Source organism: Ixodes scapularis, unplaced genomic scaffold (genome assembly GCF_016920785.2).
Source record: "Ixodes scapularis isolate PalLabHiFi unplaced genomic scaffold, ASM1692078v2 ptg000303l_1___fragment_1__unscaffolded, whole genome shotgun sequence".
Lineage (NCBI taxonomy): Eukaryota > Metazoa > Arthropoda > Arachnida > Ixodida > Ixodidae > Ixodes > Ixodes scapularis.
This window is the reverse complement of record NW_024609955.1, coordinates 552,276-572,467: the sequence shown is the minus strand read 5'-3', so window position 1 is coordinate 572,467 and position 20,192 is coordinate 552,276.

The window sequence follows — 20,192 nt, the reverse complement described above, 5'->3', positions numbered from 1 at the left end:
GTCGGCTCTTGCATGAAGAGCTTTCCCAAACTCCCAAAGCCGGTTTGGTAACATGAAGCTTGTTACCACACTCCATGTCCCATTCCAATTGCCAAGAATGAAGAATTGAGGACTTTACCAAGGGCTTAATATCTTGATAGGGTAAACAGGACAGAGATTGTGGAAGGTTACCGGCAGACCCTGCAAGCTTGTCGGCTTCTTCATTGCCATGTATGCCAATGTGACTGGGTACCCAACAAAATTTTATATTTTGACCTCCATGCAAAGCAGTGTTAAGTTTATATTGAATCTGTTGTACAAGCATATTTTTAGTGTCTTTAAGAGAGCAAACTGCAAGAATCACACTTTGAGAGTCAACAAACAGGACCGCCCTCAGTATTTTCCTATTGATAATGCATTCGATCGCCATTGATACCGCATAGAGTTCCGCCGTAAAAATGCTGGCGACACAATCGAGTCGTTGAACCTTGGAAAAGCGTTCTGAATACACAGCGCAACCGACAAAAGAAGAAGTCTTGGCACCATCTGTATAAACATGAAGATAACCATCATACTTAGTTTGCAGTTCACCAAACTCTTGCATAATTACAGCTTGGGAAATGCCGTGCTTGTTGAACTTCGCAAGAGACCAGTCAGATTCAACTCGCTGTGCTTTCCAAGGTGGAATACCGTTGACTTTCCTAATGAGGCCGACCTGGCCCAGAGGAAGGTGCAGAGAAGTGCGAAGATGTTCAATACGGAAGCTTAACGGAGTCACAATGCTTGGTTTATTTTCAAAAAGGCGAAAGAACCTTGACCTTGTAAGTGAAGAGTATGTCGGATGCTGGGGGTCGGCCAGAATCTTATAAGCATATGTTAGACTAAGATATGTACGTCGTTTGTTCAGGGACAGCTCATTGGATTCTGCATACAAACTGAGGACGGGCGATGTTCGAAAGGCTCCTGTTGCCAGTCGCAAGCCGAGATGGTGAACTGGGTCCAACATTTTAAGGGCAGAAGGCCGAGCCGATCCATACACTATTGCACCGTAGTCAAGACGGGATCGTACAAGGGCGTTGTATAACTGCAGGATACATTTTCTATCAGACCCCCAAGACTTGTGAGATAAAACTTTCAAAAGGTTTGTGGACTGAAGGCATTTTTGCTTCAGAGCTTTAAGGTGGGAAATAAAGTTAAGCTTTTTATCAAATATTACACCAAGAAACCGGTGCTCCTTTTTAACTGGAATAGGTGTTCCATTTAATTTCAGGGAGGGATCCAAAGACAGCCCGCGTCGCAAAGAAAAAGGAACACAGACCGTTTTTGAAGCAGAGAACTTGAACCCATTTTCGTCGGCCCACTTGGACAATTTGTTTATGGCTAACTGCAACTGGCGCTCACAACTAGAAAGGTTACAGGACGATGATGAAATCTGTATATCATCAGCATAAAGAGAATACGAAATAGATGGTGGCAGCAGTCGTGCGAGTGAATTCATTGTCAGCAAAAACAAAGTCACACTTAAAACACCCCCTTGAGGGACTCCATTTTCTTGAACAAAGGAGTCAGATAGGGCTGAGCCGAGACGAACTTGGAAAGTCCTGTCTGTCAGATATTCCTTTATGCTTCGTAGCATACGGCCCCGGATATTACAGGCATACAGGTTTCGGAGAATCCCATACCTCCATGCTGTGTCATACGCCCTTTCTAAGTCGAAAAAAACCGCAACACAGTGCTGCCTGTTTACAAATGCCTCACGTATCACAGTCTCCAGGCGAACTAAGTGGTCAAGGGTAGATCGACCTTGGCGAAATCCACATTGATTGTTATCAAAGACCCTCTGGCTTTCTAACATGTAGACCAGTCGCCTGTTTATAAGCCTTTCATATGTTTTCCCAAGGCAGCTTGTGAGTGCAATTGGGCGATAGCTTGATGGTTGTGAGGGGTCTTTGTTAGGCTTTAGGAGGGGGATGATATGTGCGTGTTTCCAAGCCTGAGGGAAACATGCCTTTTCCCACAAAAGATTAAAAAACAGGAGAAGGTTTTCAAGGGATTCTGTAGAAAGGCGGCGCAGCATTTCATAATGGATTCCATCGGGACCAGGGGCAGAGAGCTTTCTCACATTAAGAGCCATCTCAAGCTCGCATCGCGTAAATGGTTGGTTATACGATGCCGAGTTTCCTCCTGACATGACAAGCTTTTGTCGTTCCGCACGAACTTTTAACTGTCCGAAGGAAACACTGTAGTTGGCCGAACTAGATGAATTATAAAAATGTTCCCCGAGTATGTTACCAATATCTTTTAGAGACGAAGAAGGAGCATTAAACGTTGGAATGGCAAAGCACCTGTAATCCCCATTTACTTTCCTGTATCTGTCCCAGGCCTCCTTGGCTGGGACAAAGCTGGTTAAAGAAGAGAGATACTTCATCCACGACTTCCGCTTTGCCTGCTTCCTAGTCCAACGAGCCTTGGCTTTTCGTCGCTTGAACTCAACAAGGTTGCTTGAAGTGGGGTACCTGCGAAATCTGCCCCACGCCCTATTTTGGTCCGCCCGGGTTGTGGCACACTCCTTATTCCACCAAGGTTTACATTTTTTGGGTATATTACCAGATGTTTGGGGAATGGACTGCTGAGCAGCCTTTAGTATCTGCTCAGTAACATAAAGTGTAGCGTTCTCAGGGGACATAGACGAAAGAAGCGAAGGATCCAAAGTGGAGTGAAGATTAAAAAGTGCCCAGTCTGCCTTGTCTAACTTCCACCTAGGAACCCGCTTTAAAAGATTAGGCAATGGAACGGTACTTTCTAAAACAACTGGATAATGATCACTTCCAAAAGGGTTATGGAGAACCTTCCATGAAAAGCAAGGAAGTAATGAAGGTGAAGCGATAGAAAGATCAATAGATGTGAATGTGTTGTGTGCCGCACTAAAAAAAAGTTGGCTCTCTCCTGTTAAGAAGGCACAGCCCAGAAGACAATAAAAGACGTTCAATTACACCACCACGGGAGTCCTGACGGGTACTACCCCACATGGGATGATGAGCGTTAAAATCACCTAAAATTAAAAACGGTTGAGGAAGCTGTCCAACAAGTCCCTGCAGCTCTTGAAGATTTAAAGGAACATTTGGCGGTAAGTATAAAGAAACAAGCGTTACAAGGCGGTCCACGAGGAGACGCACTGCAACTGCCTCCAGAGGTGTGCGGAGTGGGACTTGAGAGCAAGCGACTCCACTCTGCACAACTACTGCAACGCCACCTGAAGGAGTGGAAGCGGGACGGTCTTTCCTGAAAACCTGATGGCGCCTTAAAATGTTAAAAGAATTAGAGTGAAGATGGGTTTCTTGCAAGGCAAGAGCGATGGGTCGAAGCTCATCCATGAAATGATTGACATCATCAATATTTCTTAAAATACCGCGACAGTTCCATTGCATAAAATGTAACTTCGTCATCTATTAAAAAAGTGTGTAAATATGTAAATATAAGAAGATAAAACCTGGTAAAATAAATAAAGCTATGGAGAGCCAACTTGAGCTAGGTGGAATATGTGACCACAATACGGCAGCTATTGGGGTCATCACTTGGGCGCTACTACAGGTTGTTTCTTTTTAGATTTACGAGAAGCTGTCTCCCATTCCATACCATCCTGGTCGGACCCAGGAGTAGACTGACTGTCAGCATCAGTTGGTATCTCCATGTCCTGCGAAGTGTCCGATGGATGGAGTATGACGGAGCTGGTCCGGCCTGGTACGCGCGGGGGAAAACCCCGGCCACGACCGGATGGAGGAGTGGCGGACGAACTGGGCGAGGGGTCACCCAAGTTCGTCTTGACACCTCCTTTCACAGGAGCTGCATGGGTACCATGCTGCTCCTTCAGTAGGGGGACCCTCTCCACCGAGCAGGAGCGAGAAGCTCGCTCCTCCCTAGGAGGGGACCTAGGAGAGGGGGAAGGCGCGGCTGCTGCCGGCCTGTCCTTGGATGGAGGGGCAGCACGCGTGCCACCACCAGGGGCTGGAGGAAGCTGCTGCTGCCCCTGTCGAGGAGCTGGGGCCCTGAGGTCGGCCGCCAAGGTCTCGGGAGAGACCTGCGTGGCCCTCGACTCCGAGCGTGGTGCAGGGCCCCTGCGCACCACGTCGGCAAAACTCCCCTTTGACACAAAGGAGAAACGTTTTTTCGCTTCCGAATACGAAATGTTCTCCTTCACTTTAATGGCAAGGGTGTCTTTCTCTTGTTTCCACGAGGGACAGGTACGATAGTAAGCGGGGTGTGGTCCACCGCAATTAACACAGTGGGCCACAGCCTCCTCACAAATGTCAGAAACATGGCCCTGACTGCCACACTTTGCACATGTCTCCTTCCCTCGGCAGCTGCGTGCTCCGTGACCAAAACGTTGGCAACGGAAGCACCGCTGGGGGTTGGGGACGTAAGGGCGAATGCGGCAGTTCAGGTATCCTGCCTTGACGGTCTCTGGGAGTGTGTGCTTTTCAAAGGTCAGGATAACATGTTTCGAAGGAACCTGTTCACCATTTTTCCGAAACATTATGCGTTTAACAGCGACAACGCCGGAACTTTTAAGTCCCTCGAGAAGTTCTTCTTCGCTTGTGTCCAGAAAGTCGTCTTCAGAGAGGACTCCACGAATGGTGTTAAGTGTGCGGTGAGGACTCACCGACACCTTCACATCAACAATGGTGGTGAGGTTGAGGAGTGCTTCGCTTTGCTTTTTTGTGTTTACCTCCACAAGGAGGTCTCCAGAATACAGTTTTTTTGCCTTGTAGGAAAACCCTACAAGGTGCTCTAGAACTTTGGCTACAATGAAGGGTGACATCTTTGCAACTGTCTTGTGTTCATCAAGAGAGTGAACAACAAAAAACTTTGTGAAGGATTCTACCTCGGGATCTTTGTCAATGGTTTTGTGTTCAAGGCAACGCCTTTTAAGGGCGTGCCCTGAACGGGGTTTAGAGGGGTGGGGCGCCATAGAAGGGCAAAGAATGTTCGGAATCCGCGGTGCACCGCCCACCACCGAGCCCAACAAGGGGTTAGGTAACGCACCATAACAAGATGAGCTTGGCTGGAGACGTTACACTAACAGTGCTGCCGGGAAACAATACCCAAGTGTGGGTCAAGACAGAGGTCTATTGCCACCCAAGGTTAGCCCTTGCCGCCAAAGAGGGGTGAAAAAGGAGTAAGAGAAATGAGAGAGAAGTAAAAGAAACAGGAAAGGTAAAGGTGAAAGATTGGAGGGGATAGTAGAAGAAAGGCGACTAGACTGAATCATCCTGGCCGGGCCTTACCAGGACTCCCGTCTACGAGAAGCGGGGGCCGAAGTGGTGTATTGCCTCACCCGGGGGGCCCCGAAGGGTCCAAACCTACCCCGGGCTTGGCTCAACCACCAGGATGCCCTTTTCCCCGGACACGGGAAAGCCACGCACAGCCAGACGTGGGCGGGCGAACCCGCATGGCTCGGGGTCCGTGGAGACGCCACTCTCCAAACACCTGCTTTCACAGGTGCCCCCTGCGGGGGTGGAGAGGTGATGTTTTGCGCCACCACGTCGCCCAGTACGATTCCCACTTGGGCAAAGGAAAACATCACGGTGCAAAACATGGCGGTGAAAAAATCCACGCCGCAAGCGTCGTCCACGTACTCGTCGTATTTGGGGGGCACGCGCATGTCCTCGTCGCAGTACGATATCAACACGAGCGTGTGGTGCAGCACGATCCTAAACATTTTGCGAGTGTAGTAGCGCAGGCTCGCAATCTGTTCCATCGCGTCGGGTGGGTCGCGATCGGTTGACACCAGAGTAGAGTGCACGACGGGGTCTAGGGGTGCCGCCACCGAAACGTCGTAAAATAGACAGCCGTCGTCAGTGGCAAACTCGTACGTTTTCAATAACGCCTCTAGGGAGGGCAGACTACTGTTGGCATCCGGCTCCAGAGTCTGTAAATAGGCCTTTCGAATGTTACCCACTACTCTCCTGATTCTCTCCATAGATAAAATATGCGATGGACGGTATAAAGAGGGTGGGTTCGAAGCAGCAATATATTCCAACCAAAAAGAATGCCGAGAGCGGTGGTGGCATAAGCTGGAGCGTCGTCTATCTGGCGTCCAGCGTCGGATTCCTTTGCAGCTTATATTACGTTCATTACAAAAATAGGCGGAGGTTGTTGGAAACCTGTCGATCCTACAGACACCTTTGCGAGCGCAAAAACGCCAAGAAAAACGCCCAGATACTGACGGACGAGCAACTGCTCGAGATTCTAGACGGGCTCGCGTACGTCAGACTCAGAATACTCGCCAGCGACCCAAACAAGCTCAGAAAACTCGTTTATAAAGAAAATAATGTGGACGCAATATTCAAACATGCACCATTCTCTGTGTAACATAACGGCCGACGGTCACGTCTACAAGCACGGGCGGCTCATTGGCTACCCGAGCTGGTTCGTAACCGAAGAGTACGACAAGCGTCACATCGAGTGTAGGGTGGTCGATACCTCGGGCCTCCTCAAATCCGACCTCGAAGACTCGATGCGCCGAATGTTGGCACCCGACGTCATCCTGTCGCCCTACATCGACCGATGGGAGCAGAAACCGCCCGTCGTAGCCGTCGACGGAGAGTTTGTCTCACGAATTTACAGTGACCTCCGCGAGCTCAGAAACTCGGCCGCCTTTGTCGGTTTCGAAGACGCCTTCGAGCAGAGCCTCGTAAAAAATCTCCCCGACGGCGACGTAGTCTTCGATTTTAGATGCGTCGACCTGGCCTTTTCACTGTCCACCACTTACAAGACGGACCTCTTTCAATTTTTCTTCTACGTGCTCGTTCCCGTCTTGAGAAACTGCATCGTCCACGCCCAACTCACGCTCGACAACAACGAGTACGAAAACAGAACATTCTGCCACGCGTCCAACGTCCTCTACTACTTTCTGGAAAACCTAGTCTACCATCTCCTCACCAAAAATTCCTCGCGCAACAACGGACTCGCATCCCTCGAAATTGTAGACAAGTGCAAGCCCAGGGTTGACGACGCCAAAATCACCAAAAGCGTGCTCCAGCCCGTCTACGTCCGCAGAGCCATGACCGAGGCCTTTCGCCTCTCCTCGTGGGTGGGCGACGGATCCGTCGACTCCAACACACTCTGCATCCGCGTGGGCCATCTCAAGGCCCCGAGCACAGTCGAGATACGAAACGTAAACGCGCCCGTCTCGTACGTAAAGCACAACTCGGAATGTCGTTCGGAAGCCTATTTTGGCTCGGCAGCCACCTTTGTACTCGACGTACCCAACGACCGAGTCTTCAACTGGGCGGTCGTCAAGTGCAACGAGGCGCACGTCGAGGGGCTCCACTTCCCCATACCCGCCATCTCGGGTAGCCACACCGATCCCGTGTACATAAACTACCTAGACACGTGCGCCTCTAGCATCCGCGTGCTAGACATGGGCTACTTTACAGTGCCCGCCTTCTTTGGAAAACACGAATACAGCCAAAAGTTTACCTCGCTCGAGTATCTCCGCTGCGGCAGCCTGCAAAGCGAAAGCTGGTACGCGATGCTACACGAAAACACCTCGCCCGTGGCCTTCGAGTGGAACAACATCGTGAGGATTCTAGACTCGCGTACTCAAAAGCCCTGCGCCCTAATCAAACTCATTTCGGACCACACGACCCACATTGGCCTCACTCACCCCGATGACCTATACTGGCTAACTCCAGAACTCGACGCAAATTCCTGGACCTCGGCGTCCTTCGTAGACATACCGCCGTACGAGTTGCACCGCGAATATAGCGCTGGCGGCGACGTAGAAGAAGACTCGAACATAGTTATCATCACGCGAGACCGCTGGCCCTTCGTCAATCTTTTCAAGGTCAAGATATCCGTCGTAGAAGGGGGGCCACTCTGCAAGTATCTCGACTCGTGCATCTTCAAGCGCGACACGCCGCTCCTACCTCACTTGCAAACCTTTCAAGTGCGGTGTCCCATAGACATGTTTACGCGCATATGCACCCAACACCTCAAGGGCGGCGAGCGACTACAAGAACTCACCGTCTACTGTGAAACCAGATTCTGCGACAACAGATACATTCAAATCATAAATCAAATATGCAAAACCGCCACGCGCCTGCGATCCCTGTCCATCTACAGCAACCCCTCGACCACCGCAGAGTATATTCTCAACAACATCCAGAGTCAAAGTCTCCAGTCCCTCTATCTTCTCTCCAACAACATTAGCGTACCTGGCATGAGCGTTCCAGTCATGTACGGCGAGTCCGAACTCTCTCGCAAATTTTGCGTCGACCTACTCAAAAAGTCCTTTCCGAATTTGCGCTACTGTCTATGCGCCTTCAATCACATGTAAAACATGGACCTGTCACCCACGCCCGCTCTGTTGAGGCAAAACTTTATTAATCCGCCCACGCCCATATCGTCTGTACGAGAAGAAAACGAAGATACGTACCTGCCGGCAAAGAAGCCTCGTCCTCCGCCCAGACAACAGCAAAGGCCCGTAGAGCCACCCAAACAATCCAACATGTCAGAGACTCTCTTGGAACAAGACTTTATTCCACCACCCAGCATTTCGACAACTTCGATTGAAAAATTTAAAACTCCGGACCCACCCTTATCGTCCACCACGGAAACTCCTCTGATCAGCGAAGTAGACAGCGTTAAGAACTTTCCATCGTCCGAAGACGGCAACAGTATTAACCTATCCAATCTCGGCAACAAACCCTCCATTTCTACAGTCTATGCAGATGGCGCCGTCTACTGCGACACGTCGGTAGAGGCTAAAAGAGTCTTTGAAAACGACCAAGTCGGTCGAGACGTGGTGCAATCGATGCAACCCAAGCCCACCTTCCCAGTCAACCCCTATTTACTTAAAGGAACGGCACAAGAAGAATACGACGAAGACATTTAAAATAATAAAGTTTAATTATTTGCCTCCGACACCAGAGAAGCGGTCTACGTCCCGTCGGACAAGAGGGCGGCCGTGCAGTCTTTCCGCAAGTCTCTCTTTATTGACGAAGACCGGGTGTTTGATCCACCGCTGACCGACCGGGAAGTTAGCATTCGCCTCAACGACGACCGAAGAGGAGGGGGAGACAGGTTCGTCTATGCCTTCGAGATCGACAATCGACTCGTCGAGGAAACGAACCTACTATTCGCCAGGCACGTGCCTCAACTACTGGACGCTTCGCTATTTGTGCCGCACGAAGCGGAAAAACTCGTCTACCCAATCACAGACTCTTATCCGGCCGTCTGTTGGGTGACGCCCATCTTTTGCCTGTGCGCCTTTGCCGTTCTGTTTTCGAGCGAGTATGCGAATAATAAAAATGACTAATGAAACCAACAACGTCTACAGGGTCATGCTTCAGAGCATTTACTTATATAACCGAGACTCGCACGATCGACTATCCGACGTTGAGAATGGTTTGATAGTCGTTGGGATCTTATCAATACTTCTGTTTTTTGCTGTCGTTTTTCTCACCTTTCTCGTATACAGAGAGGGCCCGTCTTTGATACATAATAGTAAATAAGAAATGGAACTACCGGCTCTCGAGCGATTAGACTTTTGGCAGGCGGACACAGAGCCGTCGCCTTCTGCATTCGGAGACTACATCGACGTCGGTTTGGACGTGTGACGCTCCATAGACCCCACGATCCTGGTCTACGTGTCCCGGTACTTTGCGGAAAATCACCACGTCCAAGATCCGCCCTGCGAACAGGTAGACGCCAAAGACATCGTCCTGGTGTTTATCTTCAAGGCCACGACCACCGTGGACGACGACACGCGCTACAAGATGACGATGGTCGTAAACTTTGTGAACGCCTGTAGAGACGTCGTAATATCCGACATGATGTACAGCCGACGGCAGATTTTTCTACAACTGGAATATAAAAAGAGACTGTACGGCGGTCGTCACAAGTTTACAAAGACTCTGGGCCTGATCGACTACGTACTCAACGGCTACCACAATTCCAAATCGGGATTTTACCAAAATTTGCTACGATTATTACGACGTGTCCAAAGAAGACCGCGTAACAAAGACGATAAAGTACGTGGAGGGTCTAAAGTACAAGGGCGTCTACAAGCAACAGGATTTTGAAAAATTATCATCTTCGTGTGGCGAGCGCAAGTGGATGAATTTGAGAAACGCCGTCATTTGCAACGGCGTCGACACGAACAAGTACTATTGTTACGTCACATACCTCGGTTGGGACCGATATGACTTTTACATAGTGCCGAGATAACCTTGACAGAAGACTACCGCCGTCTACGAAAAAAAATAGAATCGCGAAATACTCTACTCATCTACCCTCGCCTCCCCCCCTACACCGTCCACGCATGGTGTGATATTACGTGAGCGGCTCTCATTCGTCGGCTGATAACACGTGGGCTTCTCCGACGCGACTGCTTGTACTTACAGCAAAGTTAACCCTACCCTCTCCCCCCACATCGCTTCGAGCCAGCCCGAGAGTAGCACCATGTCCATCCTGAAGAAAATTTCCACCGCCGACCAGTGGGCCTCCAACTACGAGAATCTTCAGAAGATGTTCTCGTATGACGATTTTTTTAAACCCTACGTGGATGTGCCAAAACATCTCGGCGCCGCCACGAACAACGTCCTCCAATATTTTATAGAGTGCGGGCACATTGTCTCCGGCAATGACAACTGTTTTATCAAGAACTTTGTGGTCGCCTTCGCGAACCCAACCGTCGACCCGGTGGATCAACGCATAGTCGACGTGATTAATATCATAAATGCGTGCCATTATCTGAATGTCTTTGAGTTGGCGGTGACAAAGTACTATCTCTTGATATTTGTGCGGATCGTGCCGTCGAAACGGACGGATGCTGTCGGGCTGGAGAGAATACTCTGTTTTTTACACAGCGTCATCACCAGCTACGTGGGAAACCACCACGTCGAGTGGAGCGAAGACTGCGACGTGTTGGCCCCGCCGCCCCCGTCCACGATCCCCATGTACGAACTGGACTACAGGGGGTTTTTGGAAGTGGTGGACACTGACGTTTTCGTGGCCGAGTTGAGAAGCCAGCTCAACCGGGAGCGTCCATGGACGACCCTGAGGAAACTAGTCGTGAGACACGCCGACACTCCAAAATATTATATCGAGAGGGTACGCAACTACGACCGTGCGGTGATTTACTAGGAAAATAAAAAGAAAACACTCGCAAACCAGAAACTGTGTCTTTATTCCCACAAAAAACCAATCGCCCGGGTGGAAACGGGCACATTCGTTCGTCTTTTCGGAAGGCAGTAAAGTTGTTCCCAACGCGTAACAATAGGCGCGGTAAAACGCTTTTCGAAATGGGCAAACACCTGCGCAGCGCAATTTTTGCTTTATACTAAGTCTTATATCGACCTTAGCACATCTCAATGTCAACGCTCTGGGACCAGGTGCATTCGTCTCTCCTTTCCGAACAACAGACTTCTGGAGGCGTTACCTAAGGCGGGGGTAAAACATTCGCTTTAAAAATAAAAATGCATAAAGTCGTTTCCAACGCGTAAAAATAGGCGCGGTAGAACGCTCTTCGAAAGGGGCAAACACCTGCGCAGCGCAATTTTTGCTTCATACTAAGTCTTATATCGACCTTAGCACATCTCAATGTCAACGCTCTGGGACCAGGTGCATTCGTCTCTAGCTCTCCGAACAACTAGACTTCTGGAGGCGTTACCTAAGGCGGGAGGTAAAACATTCGCTTTAAAATTAAAAATGCATAAAGTCGTTTCCAACGCGTAACAATAGGCGCGGTAGAACGCTCTTCGAAAGGGGCAAACACCTGCGCAGCGCAATTTTTGCTTCATACTAAGTCTTATATCGACCTTAGCACATCTAAATGTCAACGCTCTGGGACCAGGTGCATTCGTCTCTAGCTCTCCGAACAACAGACTTCTGGAGGCGTTACCTAAGGCGGGAGGTACAACATTCGCTTTAAAATTAAAAATGCATAAAGTCGTTTCCAACGCGTAACAATAGGCGCGGTAGAACGCTCTTCGAAAGGGGCAAACACCAACGCAGCGCAATTTTTGCTTCATACTAAGTCTTATATTGACCTTAGCACATCTTAATGTCAACGCTCTGGGAAAAGGTGCATTCGTCTCTAGCTTTCCGAACAGCAGACTTATGGAAGCGTTACCTAAGGCGGGGGGTAACCTAGGAACCCACCACGTCGAATGAAGCCAATACTGCGACGTGTTGGCCCCGCCGTTCCCGTCCACGATTCCAAAGTACGAACAGGACTACAGGGGGATTTTTGGAAGTGGTGGACAGTGCCTTTTTTTTTCGTGGCCGAGCTCGGAACCCAGCTCAACCGGGAGCGTACGTGAACGACCCTGCGGAAACTAGTCGTGAGACACGCCGACACTCCGAAATATTATATCGAGAGTGTGCGCAACTACGACCGTGCGGTGATTCACTAGTAAAATAAAAAAAAAACACGCGCAAACCAGAAACTGTGTCTTTATTCCCACAAACACCAATCGTCCGGGTACCATGGGCTCGATTGAATAGTATCGACACGTCAGGCCGCCGGCGACGCTTCACAGGTGGGAGGGGCTGAGCTTGATACTATTGTAAAAATATTCTCGTGTTTATTATTCTCAAAATGAAATGAGCTCGTGCCGCGTAACGTCCTCTACCGTTGCTCGATCGGGCAATGGGATCCGGAACGTAGAGCGATGTTTGGTGACAGGCGTAGCGAGTCCACCACAGAGGGTTTCCGGTGGAGGAGGCCGACTTAACGGCCAAGAGGACGTAGGTGCTGTCGTGAGCGCCGACGACCGAAGATCCCTTGAGTGGTATGGGGAAGACGACCTTGACCGTCCTGGGCTCGGTGAACTCTATAGGTTCCTCGTCGCGCCCCAGCCGTATCTCGACCACCTCCTTGCACATGGTCACGGTGCTATCTTCTTGGGAATCGTCGTCGACAGTCTTCAAAACTACGTCCGCGCACTTTTCCACCTTCCAGACGTATTCTCGACCGCCGACATCGGTCAGTTGGATCGACCGAAGGTCGCACATTATTTAGATCTTTTCCACCACGGCAGATATTTTGTCGACGAGTCCTGATTCCATTAGAAGACATACACGCACCACGTGGACTCCGCGCACGCCCTGAGTCAGGAGGTGATCTAGCGGAATGACAGCCGCCTTTAGGAAGGAGAAGTGCTCAAACACGCTAATGTGCTCCTTTATATAGTCGGTGTTCTTTTTCAGCACGTGACAGAGTTCTGGGAAAGGGACGTACTTGACGGCAACGTCTTTGAGCTCTACCGTCACCACAATCTGCTGCATGTAGAATACGTACTTGAGGTCGGGATGCTCGGCGCACGCCTTTTGCGCGATGTGTACGAGCGCCTCGACTTTGGCGAGCGGCTGCGTGTCCTTTCGCGTGTGAAGCGACACGACACGCCCCATGCCGCCGACTTCTCCGTTGATCTTGGCGGCGATGCGTTTGAGTCTGTGCGACGAGTTGCCGTTCATGAGCGCGATGCGGAGAATGCCTTCGCCCGATTCCGTTTCGCAGTGATACACCGAGTCCAGTCCGCACTTCTTGACGACGTTTTCGTAGACCTCTAGTTTGGACTTGTTTAGCGTCATAAAGTCCGCGAGCTCCTTGGCACTGAGGGGCTTATCTCCGTCGAATTTCGTGGCGATGGGCACGTTAATCAGAAACTGGAGACATTCGGTGCTAAAGAGAGCCGAAGCGCCAAATCTTCCGTCAACGTTGCACGTTATGTAGTCGAGTATTTTGTCCAACCCGGAGACGCGCTTGTCTTCCACATCGCAAAGCGTTCGCACCGGCATGTTTTTATATAAATTAAAAACCAATTATGGAGTATGTCGTAGGGCTGCTGGCTTCTCTGCCTCCCGCGTATAATATACTGAAGAGGAAATTTAAAGGACTACCCGTATTTGTGTACATATATTCGAAAGAAAACCAGTGCGTTTTTTGGGATAACGTGGGTATGCGGTGGAACTCTCTAAATAATAGTTTATACCTGATGAGTGTCGATTACAGTCCGGACAACCGCGGAACGACCGTCCTACTTTCGTCGGGCGAACTGGAAGTCGTGCACTCGAAGCGGGACAAGACAGCCGACGCGTACGTCCCTACGCACGAGAGCTCGCCTTATGCGAGCTCTCGGCTGCGAGGAGAAAATCTACGACGTCGTCTGGAATGGCGGTCAGCGCGTCGTCTACACTTCCATGGACCTGTTTCGAATGCTATACAACAAGGGCGTCTTTATTTGACGTCAAAGTTTGGAAAGTTGAGCGAGCACTTTAACAACCCGTTGAGCAGGCGCCTCGGAAGCCTGGCTCTGTACTCGTAAGGAGTCACGTCCGCCGTCGTCGGTCCGTAAATATGTAGCCACACCGAGTCTCGCTCGTCGCTTTCCGACGCCAATCTTCGGTTGGACGCGACGTCGTGGGGGCTTCTTCTCGCGTCGGGCGCGTACTTTACCATGTCCACCGGTACGTTTCGCGGTTCTAAATAACCCAAATTTCTGTTCATTGCAAACACGACAATCATGTTATCGTCGTGCGAGCGCCGCTTGTACGTTTCGTAATGTTCTCTGCGTACGCATCGTCTGATTCCTTTTCCGTAATTGCCGCATATTGCCTGCCCCGTGCATAGAGTCGAGCAGTCTCCGTCGTTGACGCAAGACACGTATTCCTTATCGCAATCCATATACTTTTTTGTTTGAAGAAGAGATGACCTTTAAAATTACTATACTCAAGGCTTCGGAAATAAACGGAGTCTATTTTCTGTGGGCTATGATACTGCTAGCATTTAGCGTTCTGGTTCTTTCGCTCACAATGTGCCGCGTCCTGTTTGCCCAAAGAAGAAAACGGAAACCGAAAAAGGAATTGAGTAAACGGGACAAGCTCGTAAACAGCATTAATAACGACAGCGACTTTTCGGACGACTTGTACGAGAACGTTCTATAAATAAAAATGGACATGTTTAGGAGTGCATTCCTGCCTTCTTCGCGAATCGACAATTACAACAATCCCCACAGCACCACCACGGCCGCAACTCCCCCTTTCAATACGACTGTGCATACAACTACGGCTCCCATGACCACTATTACTACTACTGCAACTACTAGTACTACTACTGCTACCACTAGTAGTAGTACTAGTACGAACCACAGACTAGACACCGTCCCACTGACGACACCCGACCAAAGAAACGTAGCATCTAATGCGACCATAGTCTACGACATGATGCTGGCATATTTCTGGAAAAACACCGACAAGAACAAGCGATCCGACATTTACGACAGTCTCACTCTCCGGAACGCGGTGACTTCCGCGAGCGACCATCGAGCCGGTAGCGAACGTCTCTTTAGAAAACACGTTTACGAGGTTTTGGGCAGAACCTTTCCCTGGATCCTTAGCGTCGATAACGCCCGCGTCTGCGTCTCGGACCAGAGATCCGTACTGCCCATCGAGATCCTCATTCCACGCAGGGCGGCCTACACCAACGAGAGCGCAGACTTGGCTTTTGTCGGGCGCGTCCTATACGACCAGTACAAATCGGTGATTGATCCGTACGATCACGTCACGTATTTGGTTAGGAATCACCCCAAGCTCGTGGAACGCTACCCCATGTTCTGGTCCTACGTGTTTCTCAAAAACGTTCCGGCGTACAACGATTACGTGGAAAGCGACTGGAGCGACGAGAAGACAATCTTTTCGAGTAAGACCTATCAGGCGGGCTGGTTGAATGCAGACGCAATAACAATGCTGGCAAGCACAGTCACGAATCTGCCCTTTGGCGGAACGGGTGGCGTCGGCGAAGAGCCCGTAGCCCTGGGCGTGCGCGCCATGTACAACCTGGAGTTATTTAGTTCTGCCTACAACGGAGACTACCTGTTTACGGCCGCCGCCATCCGCAACGCGTACAAGTTTGCCTACGACTCGTGCCTCTACGTTCCGCGCGGCGTGGCCACGGCCGAGCTCCGTTTGCTAAAGAAGAGGGAGGTCCTTCTGGGCGTGCGGCAACCCACCATCTCCGACGTGGTCAACGACATCAACAACGTCAAGACGTCGTCCGTCATGGTCTACCTGGACGGAACCGTGAGAAAGAAGCGCGGCGGGGGCATCGCGAGTGGCGGCGTGGGTTGCCTCAAGGCTTCCGGCCTGCAAGAGGACGTGGTGGAGAAAATTGTCGAGAGCGTCGAGTCGACCGTCAAGACCATACTACCCCGACTGTGCGAGACGATAGGAATTCCGAGCGTGATTGCCAACGCCATGACGGCAACGAAAAAGATTCGGCTACTAGACGTGCTGCGCACCGTGGACAACGTCCTCTTCCAACACAGCGACTGGGAAGAGAGAATAAACAGGGGTCTTGCCGCGATTCCGTCTCTGATCAACAACATAACCAACGAGCCGATCGTGAGCTTCGTGCCGAGCAAAACGGCATACACGCACGTACCCACAGGCAGCACCCTCGAACTACCTGGCTTTGACAACTCGATTGTGCTCTCCACTCATCTCGATCCCGAAACAAACAAGCGCTTCTGTCCCCTCAAGTTCATTTTACAAGAGCCCTTCCTCTATCTAAACAAGGGGAGCGGGCGTTACTTTACCCACTCGAGTGGAGGTCACCCGATGCCCTTCACCCAGGTAGAGGGATTACGCATACTGTATCACTTTCTCGTCCAATAAAAAAAAACACAACCTCCATTATTTGGCGTGACCTTGTGTGATGAGAGTACTTAAGCGTCGCCCTTCTACACACACAATAAACGTATTGACACCATGGGTATCCGAAATCTTTGGAATACACTCAACGCAGTTTGCAACCGCGCCGTCGAGGAGGAACTGGCACCGTTACTCGAGTCTTAGTTACAGCTCTTGGACGACCCCGGCAGTAACGTCGAGACGGCCACGAACCTTGTTTTGCGGACGTATTTTTCGCCTACGCCGTCTGCGCGTCACTTCGACTATGAGAGCGTGACGCCCTCGTTCGTGATCGGAGAGTCGGCGCGCATTCAAGTCGTCGTCGACGGTAACATTTTTCTACACCACTGCAAGCACTCGCTGACGGACCACCATCTCAAGACGTTTGCGGACAAGATCGATGCCGCACGAGCGATCGCCGACCGAGAGGAACGAGAGCGAGCGTGGGAAGCCTTGAACCTCGAGCTTATCAAACACTACGTTGGCGAGACCAACGGAGATCTGGTTGGCGATTACGTCGAAGACTATATCGAAGACGACGCGTTTGTTCTTCGAGATTTGGACTGGGACAAGGAGTACGAGGCGAGACCGGGCGAACGCTGCATCCGATACGACGCCTTCTTCACGACGGTGTTTCATTGCATATCTAGGACGGTCAAGAGGGTCGTCAAGGGGCTGTCCCTAAACAGGCGTGTGGAAGTTGACGTGGTGGTGGTGTTTGACGGAATGTCGCCGACGGTAAAGTGGCCCGAGCAGTACAAGCGTCGCAGTAGAGAGCTGGCCAACGTCATCAAAAACTCGTCTGGCGAGGACACCAAGCGAGTTCGGACCATCGAAAATTCGAGACTGCAGTCTGTCCTGAACGGAAGGCTCAAAAACTTGGCACGCTACGGCAAAGACGCCATGGCCACAATCTGCCGATTGACCGCGGCCTCGGACGTGATGCAGCACGTCAGGGAATATGCCACGCTTCTCGAGAACCCACTCTCCGCCAAAGAGGTGATTGACGGCTACTCGAACGAGTCGGCTGCAGCGTACCAACTCTCGTCCTTTACGATTCTGCCGCCGTTCTACGTGGGGGAAGGCGACGTCAAGGTCGTGGACTCTTTAATGTGTCCGCCGCCAAACGACGAGCGCTGGGACGTGTCCGTCGTTGTCACCGACGATTCGGACATTCTCCTCGGGGTAGCTGCGGTCGTGGAAAAGATACCCTCGCGAGACGTCTACGTGTATTCGGCCCGCCAGTACAGCGAGAGTAAGAAGCGACAGGACGAACACAGGTTCGAGTTTGGCGGCGTGCAACACGCCGTGTCTCTGCTGGACAAGTCTCATCCCAGTCGTCAGGCGGGTTACTACCACATCAAGGACGATTTCTTTACTCGCGCTGTACGCGTCAGTAGTTCCGATCTTCACCCGCTGTCGTTTGTGGTGCCAATCTTGCTGTACGGCGGCTACGAGATGCTCCCGTTTATGATAAGCTCATCTAAAAAGGTGGACGGCAAGAAGGTGGACCTGTTTCGCGCAATGATGAACGCCGCAACGAAGGAGACTAGCTTCTTTGACATTTTACTGGCGGCGGTCGATGCCGCGGCACCTATGGAAGGGTCCACTACGCGGAGGCGAGCGGCCGCAATGTCCAAGGACTGGCCCAAGGCGAACGAGCGTCGGCAGAAAGTAGAGGAGATTGTCCCGAAATACCTGAAGCTGCTTCAGTACACCGCGCTCTACACCACGCAGCAGGACCGGCTAGCGTGGTACGTAAAGCCCGTAGACTTTGTGTACGAAGACCGCGTGGTAGAGAGGGACGCGACAACAAACGCTTTCGTCACGCGACCGATCACGACCATGGGGCAGAACAAGGCGTGCCGCGTGAGTCTCGCCGACGTTGCGAGCGTCATAAGGGCCCTAAAGGCCAGCGACGCGTTGGAATCTGCGGTGGACATACGAGCTTACGTTATCGAATCTAGCGGCGAACACCTTGCGATTTCCAGCGCCATCAAGGCGCTTTCGGCGCTCTACATGATGGGTGCTATGGAGTTTGATGACGACTACGACAATTGGTCGGACGTGGAAGCCCTTGCTGCCGTCTACAAGTGGTACGAGACCCGCTGTCTGTGTCCCTGCGTCAAGACGATGGATCTACGACGCGTCTTGTGCATCTTTAGACAGAGCAGCGACTGGTCTCGCACGTTCACCACTAGCCTCATCAGACGGGCCTATAAGAAGAACAAGCGGCGACTGAGCAACCTTCGATTTCCTAGTTTCGACGCCGTTTACAACGACATGTTGTGAATAAAAGAACGTTTGTTTGGACACACACACACAGACGCACACACATAGAGACACAGATGTATAGCAGCGTGCAAGCTAGCGTAAGCGTTTATTTTAGGCAAAGCAGACAAACACAAGCGAAAGCGAGTCACTTCTTGTAATACGACACTTTGTAAATGCCATAGTCGTTGGTGGACGTAATGTTTGACTTTGTAACATCTTTTAATATCTGCAATTTCTGTATAGTGATGTAGTAGAAACAGTCGACGAGCCTCAAGACGACCAGATTGTGTAGACACATCCAATGCTTCTCGCAATAAAGGCGATCTGACACATACTGTCCGTCTTCCTTGGGTTTGATTTTGGCCACGAGCGCCGGTAGAGAGGTGGTCACCTCGTAGGTGCCGTGGTACGTGACTGGAATCACGTCGAAGAAGGATTCTTGTTCTTCCAGGGGATCGAAAGTGTAATCGAGTGGCAAAGTGGTCGTCTTGTCGTTTACATAGCTTTGCAGAACGTGGTGGAGAAAGGGTAGAATTGCATGCACGTTGTGATGCGCCGACGAGTGACGGACGTAGAGGTAGACGTAGTGCTTGGTGCATATCACGTCGTGCACCTTGAGATCGCGCAGCACGTTGATGAAGTTTATGCAGTCCACCACCACTCGGTTGGCGTCCTTGTCCCTGTATGAAAAGACGAGTAGATAGTGGGACGACGAGCTGTCTTTCTGACAACACTCTGCTCCCTCTACGACCGATGGGACGTTGTTTTGAATAAAGAAATTTGCGATAGCGATCCAGATTTTATAGGGTATCGATACCGAAAGGTCCAGTTCGCAATGGAGATAGTCTCGCAGGGTCCTCATTTTTTGTTGCGAAAAGATATCGACGAACGTGACCTGTTTCAAAATTTTACTCCCTCGATCGTTCAAATCAGTCACCGAACCTTTTTGTTAATGTATATGGGGGCGTTGGCGGTTTTTTATTTCAAATGCATATGGGCACGTTGCTGTCGTCGTCCTTGCTGTGAGGCGCGGACGTGGATGGATTGGAGAGTAGCGGCGCCATCATCGTGGAGACGTCTTCCATGGTTTTACGGAGCTTGTCTCGCATCGAGTTGGACAACAGGTCGTCGCTGTCGCATATCAGTCTGTTGAGAAACTTTGTTTCGACCGGAACGATGACTTCCACGTCGTCGGCCACGGACCACCTACAACGGGCTAGGAAGAGGCGCAAGGCCGTCGC